Source organism: Ammodytes marinus (assembly GCF_949987685.1).
Source record: "Ammodytes marinus genome assembly, chromosome: 11".
In the NCBI taxonomy this organism is placed as follows: Eukaryota; Metazoa; Chordata; class Actinopteri; order Uranoscopiformes; family Ammodytidae; genus Ammodytes; species Ammodytes marinus.
In genome coordinates, this window is record NC_137215.1 from 3,157,914 (window position 1) to 3,165,413 (window position 7,500).

The 7,500-nt window shown below is 41.3% G+C and overlaps 1 protein-coding gene across 1 annotated transcript in view; it reads left to right on the forward strand.

Annotated features, from left to right (window-relative positions):
- Nucleotides 1-7,500, forward strand: part of LOC307257560 (attractin-like protein 1) — a gene marked incomplete at its 3' end in the record, with an annotated part of 198,769 nt that overhangs the window by 32,407 nt on the left and 158,862 nt on the right. The window lies entirely within an intron of this gene.

Here is a 7,500-nt window from a genome sequence, read left to right on the forward strand (position 1 = left end):
AAGAAAGTATGGGTACTCGCCAATATACAGCTACATCAACAAAGTCCAGGAGTACAACATCAGTAAGTATATAGTTCAAAATCTCAGAGGCCGTGTTCAAAACAGCCTACTAACTTCCTCCCTCCTACATACTCAACATGTACTTAATACTGTCTACGATGGATTGTTTATGCAAGGTTCGTCGGACCGTTTACACTGAAGTATACAGAAGCAATAAAGAATAAAAAAAAACGTCTGTGTCGTTTGAAAAGACGCAATGCATTGTGGGGCGGTTGAGTAGGAAAAGTAACCTAACGATCCATACACAAAACATTCACGGAGGTTAGTACTCATCCGGGCATTTCTCGCCTACACAAACTCGCATACACAACTGTCACATACTCAAATTGACGTCAAAATGAGTATGAGTATGACGTTAGTAGGGCTTTCCGAACACAGCCATACTCTTTTCTTTTTTCTTTTCTACATATTACAGCTGACCATGACTAGAATATAGTTAGCTGCATGCTGTAGGCTAAACCTTTTACTTATCTATTTCATCTTAAAGGTGCTCTGAGGAACTTTCCGTTTGTGTAATTTCAAGCACCCCCCTTTGGACAAAAGCTGTAGTGTTTTTACCGATCGGATGTAGTTGGGCATCTAGTTACTTTTAAGCATGCTAAATCTGACCACATGTATTGGGACATCCTAAATCTTTTTCTACCATACTAAATAGCAAAGGGGAATTATGGGGATTGGAACACAGGGAAAGTTCACCTGCTGACTCTGCACTAATCGATTTTTTTTTCTTTCTTTTGTTGGCGATTGTTTTAAAGTTTAATTGCTTTTTATTGATGGAAGTCGGACAGACAGAGGCACGGCTGACATTTAGCAGAGGCTGTGTCCACTTTGGTTTTAATACAGACTTGTCGGTTCCTAATTGGACCTTTTTTAAAAATTGATTCGTATTTACTTTATGGCCTATAGGTGGGAATAGTTTTCTCTTTGATATTAAAACTCCTCTTGTTCGTGTGTTACTACCCACATTCATTGTTCTGTTTAGTCACTTTAAAAAAACATAGAATAATATGACAAGAATAGGCTATTCACGGGCGCTCCGGTGGCGTAGTGGATAGAGTGCGTACCATATTGGCTCCGGCCTTCGTTGCAGTGGTCACGGGTTCGAGTCCGACCCGTGGACCTTTACTGCAGGTCATCCCCCCCCCCCCTCTCTCTCTCTCTCTCTCTCTCTCTCTCTCTCTCTCTCTCTCTGTCTCCTCATTTCAACTCTGTACTGTCTAATAAAGCTTGGAAATGCCAAAAAAAAAAATTGGCCATCACAAATAGGCAAAAAACGATTTCAAATTCAGATTCTGGAGCAACTCTACTGGGTATTTAGAGCAGACTTGGTAGAAATGAAATATAATATTAATAAGTATGCTTTAATTAGTTTATAATCACTTGAAAATAAAAAAAGTTTTTTATGACCTTAGAATGAGCCTTTTATATCTACATAGGAATTGACAACCAGAGCTGTTTTTTCCGAGGCTTATCAACAGATTAGTAACTTGTATCATACCTGCAAACTCGTCGCTTTTCGGCGAAAATCGCCGTTTAGAATCAAAATATATGACCCACGTGAATCGTATAGATCCGAAGAGTTTTTGTTTTTGGGAGGGAGGGGGGGGGGGGGGTAGCGGCAGCTGCCAGAGAAGTCAGCCAGCGCTTCCCAGACTGGACTGTGTGGGCGAGTTACCGTAGTGTGAGACAAGGGAATATCGTTATCTTGGCAATAAAACATCTTTGGTAGACGTCATGAGTAGCCTATTGTCCAATCAGCGTTAAGATCGGGCACAAGCATCACTGCTGCCGCTGTGTGTTCAGACTTTACAATTGGCTAAAAGTCTCAATCAAAACCCTTTTGATAATAAAAAATTAGAGGCTTTGATTAAACACTGTCAATGCTTCAGAGGTTAATGTAACAGCCTACTGAAACAGAAACTATACGGAGGGACGCAGCTCACTGTATTTAGTCACGCTGTCCGTTTGCCGACATGGCTCTCTGTTAGACTCGAGACATAGAAAAAGATCGCGGAAGCCGTTCCCGTAGACAAAGTTAACGGGCAGGATATCCCCGACTGATTTCATCCATCAAACCACAGAGTTTTTTCTGAGCGGCGTCTCACTCGCTCACTGGGTCTCCCGGGTCCCGGTGATTTTCACCGTCACAGCGATCGACTCGCTGCTTTGCTGGGGCGGAGACTTTGTGTGAAGGTGATTTAACATCACGGTCGTAGACGAATGTTATAACTTTATGCTGCATAGTTTGCACTGCACTGTTGACCCACACAGGACTCTTAAGTGAAGCTGACAGTTTAATGAGCGCACATTGCAGAAATGAAGTGTCTGCAGTGCGCTCACAATCAGAGCCGACCGACAGCCCCGCCCCCCCCCCCCCAATTTATTTTTATTTTTTAGTTTGTGTGTTTGATATTAACATCATATTATTATATCATACAAAAAAAATAATACAATGTTTTGATCTAGATAGCCTAGTTAATAGCCCAATAATTTAATCAGTTCATCTGGGAGGTAATCCAAGTTTAACTGATCACGTCACGTTCACGTCCAGTGTGTATTGAGTTTATTTAAAGACATTTGGAAATGGGGCTCAGATGCCCATGCACTGTATAACCTATTTCAGCCTCATCTGTGGAAAAAAAGATAGCTGGACAACAGAGTTCTTCTGCTTCATTCCTCTCACTGCATTTAAATGTATTCATTATATTACAGAGAAATATGCCCCATAAAAGAAAAAGAGCACCAAGCCCAACCCAGAGGACCCTGCATAATATTTTATTTTAAATGAACATTTTAATGGAAAATCCAAGAAGCTTCTAATTCATCCGACCCAGTGTCTCCAAATTATTTGTTCACACAAAATTCCTCAGATTTAGCCTCTTAATTTCCCTCTCAAAGTGCACCAGATTCATGCATTTCACTTTAAAAAGTTTAAAAAAAATCTCCCGGGGGGGCATACCCCCGGACCCCCCTAGGAGGGTCAGGATCTCAGCTGGCTATTATTTTCACCCAGCTGGACATTGGAGGCAATAGTGGAGAACTCTGGTTGTGTGAATGATATTTAACAATAGCCAATCGTTTGGACAGCGAAAAACACCCGACCCCCCTAGAAGGGACGGGTGTTTGTCACCTTTTTCACCTCCTATGAGTTTGCAGGTCTGTGTATGTATTGGGGACAACTTACTATAACTCTCAAGTTACTTTGTGAGCTGTTGGAGTTGTCAATTCCTATATATATATATATATACATATATATATAAAAGGCTCATTCTAAGACATTCAGCTCTGGAAAAAAATTAAGAGACCTGTCTGGATTTTTCTCAAATCTTCATCTCTACGTAACTTATTGAAAATGCTCTAAATGACAGAAAATGTCATTGGAATTGGGTAGAAATGTTGTCAGTAGGGGGCGCCCTTAGCTCAGTTGGTAGGGCGTCCCCCCCATGGGCCTCGGCCAGCAGCGGACCCGGGTTCGATTCCAGCCCGCGGTCGTTCTCTACATGTCACTCCCCTCTCTGCCCCATTTCAACTCTCTCTACACTGTCAATAAAGCATAAAAATGACAAAAAAATACCTTTAAAATTTTTTTTTTTTAAACTTTTTGTCAGTAGTTTATATTATAAAACCAAAATGTTCATTCTACTCAAACATATGCCTATAGATAGTAAAACAAGAGGCACTGAACATTTGGACTGGTCTCTTAATATTTTCCAGAGCTGTATATTTGTATTTCCCTGTTTAGCCAATAGATGGCAGTGTTACACAGCGTTGTGAACAAGCAGTTTAATTTGTACACACAAGTACACATCTTCAACTAGACACACAACACAGACTGAGAGGCAAATATGACGCACGCACGCACGCACGCACACTCACTCACTCACTCACTCACTCACTCACTCACTCACTCACTCACTCACTCACTCACTCACTCACTCACTCACTCACTCACTCACTCACTCACTCACTCACTCACTCACTCACTCACTCACTCACTATTGTACGGCTATACTTGTGAGGACATTCATTGACATAATGTCCCTAGCCCCTTACCCTAACCATCAAGACTAAATGCCTAACCCCAACCCTTACACTAACCCTAACATAAACCTAATTCATACCTGAACCTTAAAACCTAGTGTTAACCCTCAAACAGCCCTTTAAAGGCCTGTCCTTAAAACCTAGTGTTAACCCTCAAACAGCCCTTTAAAGGCCTGTCCATAAAACCTAGTGTTAACCCTCAAACAGCTCCTTTAAAGGCCTGTCCTTAAAACCTAGTGTTAACCCTCAAACAGCCCTTTAAAGGCCTGTCCTTAAAACCTAGTGTTAACCCTCAAACAGCTCCTTTAAAGGCCTGTCCCAAAGTGAGAACCGGCCAAAATGTCCTCAGTTCGATGGTTACAAGCTTAAATTGGTACTCAAAAATCCGCATTTACAAGGGCAGACACACACACACACACACACACACACACACACACACACACACACACACACACACACACACACACACACACACACACACACACACAGAGTGGTCATTAAGAAGAGGTGGCACCCAGGCCAGAGCGTCTGGGAAAAGACAATGATTAATGAATCCACTGTATTCCCTCGCTCTCAAATCTCCCTGTCATTCTCTTCTTCTCTTTCTTTCTCATCCCTCCATCTCTCTGTTCTTACACACATACACACACACACACACACACACACACACACACACACACACACACACACACACACACACACACACACACACACACACACACACACACACACACACACACACACACAGGCACAGGGATGGTTCAGTTTTATTGAACTGGGGTTGTATGAGGTATAGGGGAGAACGGGGTAATTTGTCACATGGGTTGGATGTCACATTCGTTATATCTCGCCACCAGAGCGCGCTAGCTCTGAAATGTTGATATAAAAAAGGTCCAGAATTGGGATCAGAGGTCACATACATAGACTTCCTTGGAGGAAGACAGCTGCATTTCAGGTGAGAGGATGTTTTGTGTTTTTCATGTCAAATTCAAAATATTTTGCTTCTCAGTATTTTTCTTCTAGGCTTTTACACAATGGGTTTATAACAAAACACTTGTTACCCTCAGAAAGTGTGAAGGGTAAACTATAGTTTAGATTGTGGTTAGCAAGCTAATTAGTTGTCAGATGGTTGTTGGCCTTGATGCTAGCAAGAAATTCAAGTTGGGGTTGGTCGTCAAATTTTTTGGGGGGTTGGTTGTCACATGTTATCTCAAGGCTGCAGCCAGAAAAGGAACCCAATAACGAAAGAAATTGTCAAGCTGTATCCTCACTGACACCCCAGAGAAGGAAAGAATAGAGCAGGAAAAGGCAGCTAGCAAGCAAAAGAAAAAAGGGCAACAAAATCAAAACAACCCAGTGCATCCCAAACTAGACCAGCTGCCAAGGCTACAGAACGTTATGTAGGCCTATTTGTCAACTTGACAATGCAATTAAACATTCAAATTTGGTTCTGCCTCCTTGCCTTCTTTTTAAGATTTTTCCCATTAAGATAACATTGTGACAAACAACCCCATAGTGTGTGACAACCGACCCCTTGATGGGGTTGGTTGTCACAATGTGTCAGAGTGTCTTTGATGGTAAATTACTTCTTCATTACAATAAGTTGGAAAAAAAGAGAGACACACATTTCTAGCCAACACCTTAAGCTTCAATTTAATGTAGGAATGGCTATTGACAGATGTTGTGGTGATGAGCAATTCTCACTAGAGTAAAAAGTGTGCCTACTTACCCCGTTCTCCCCTACTATAAGCCGGGATATTATAAAATGAAATGGTCACTCTCCAGAAATAAATACTGACAATGTGAACGGGAGCGGAGGAATCTTGTTCAATGGTGAATTATCTTTAAAGGTGCTCCGAGGAACTTTCAGATTGTGTTAATTCTAGCGCCCCCCTTTGGACAAAAGCGGTAGTGTTTTTACTATGCCAGCTGTAGTTCCTGGGTGAGCGTATACCCATGACAAAGGCATTAAGAAAAAGTATATAGAAATAGCATTCTTTGCACTGATGGTCTTGTTTGCTGTTACATGTCATTTATGATCATCAGAGGAAAAATGAGACACAAAACTCTCTCTGTATTTCTCAGTATGGCAGCGTTTACAAACTGGTTCTCGCCCCCCTGACACTGGTGCAGGAGCTCATGTAATGTTACGCATTATAGCTGACTTTGTGATAACCTTCTCCATAAGATAACACACTAATATGCATAAGTAACCTCATACTACCTCACTTCAAAAATAAACTATTCCTTCAATGCTTGTCCATCCTTCTTACCTTTTTAAATAAAAAAAATAAAAAAAAGGCATTATTATTTGGCATTTTCAAGCTTTATTAGACAGTACAGAGTTGAAATGGGGAGACAGAGAGAGAGAGAGAGAGAGAGAGGGGGGATGACCTGCAGTAAAGGTCCACGGGTCGGATTTGAACCCGCGACCACTGCAACGAAGGCCGGAGCCGATATGGTACGCGCTCTATCCACTTATTTCTCCCTTGTCCCAGGAGAGTAGATTCTAGGTGTAAAATACATGTGTCAAACTCATGGCCCGCGACACGTTTTGATCTGGCCCGCGAATCAATTCGTCAATCAGTTTTTTTTTTTTTTTTTTTTAATTCTTCATGGAGCCTGTGCCATATCCGCGCGTTGCATACGCTCCCAACTGTTAGGAAACTTACGTGGCTTACAGCTAGGAATGTCTGCTGAAAGTTCCACAGCTCAGGATTTTAAGCCATGAATTGATGAACTTGCATCTAAGAAGAGCTGTCAGTTTTCTGAGGGCTGTAAATAGGCCAACATATGTGGCTAAATAGCATGCTAATATTGATGATTGATTGTGTCAAGTGTCTAAGGAATAATGCCAAAATTATCTGGTTTCTAACTTTTGCTTTAAGTTACAATATAGCCAACTAGCTAACGTTAGCTAGCTGCTGATAGCCCTCCCCTTTCGTTTCCAATGGTGGCTTGGCATTTCATTACCAATGTAAAGTGTCATAGCTAACACTGGTGCTGCATCATGATTCCTAAAAAAACAAAACATGTGATATGTTTTTGAATGTGCAGAACGTTTTGAAAAATCCAGGAGAATAAATATTGTGGCTCAATCCAGAATGCCTGAGAGCCTTACTGCATTATAGTCCTTTAGAATTGTTTCACCAGGAACCTGAATGTTGTCTTTTCCTTTACAGAAATTAAGACATTTCCACCATAAATTGATGCCGAATCGGATAAAAATCCACCAGAATGCAGGAAATTCAGTGTTTGACATTCAAAATTTTCGGGGGGAGCACCCCCATACCCCACACCTATAATTTGTCCCCCGAAAATGTTGAAGCGAAAACTAGCCATTGTACGCAGTTTATACACTTACTTAGATAATGTTATTTTTATTTTTCGATTAAAAAG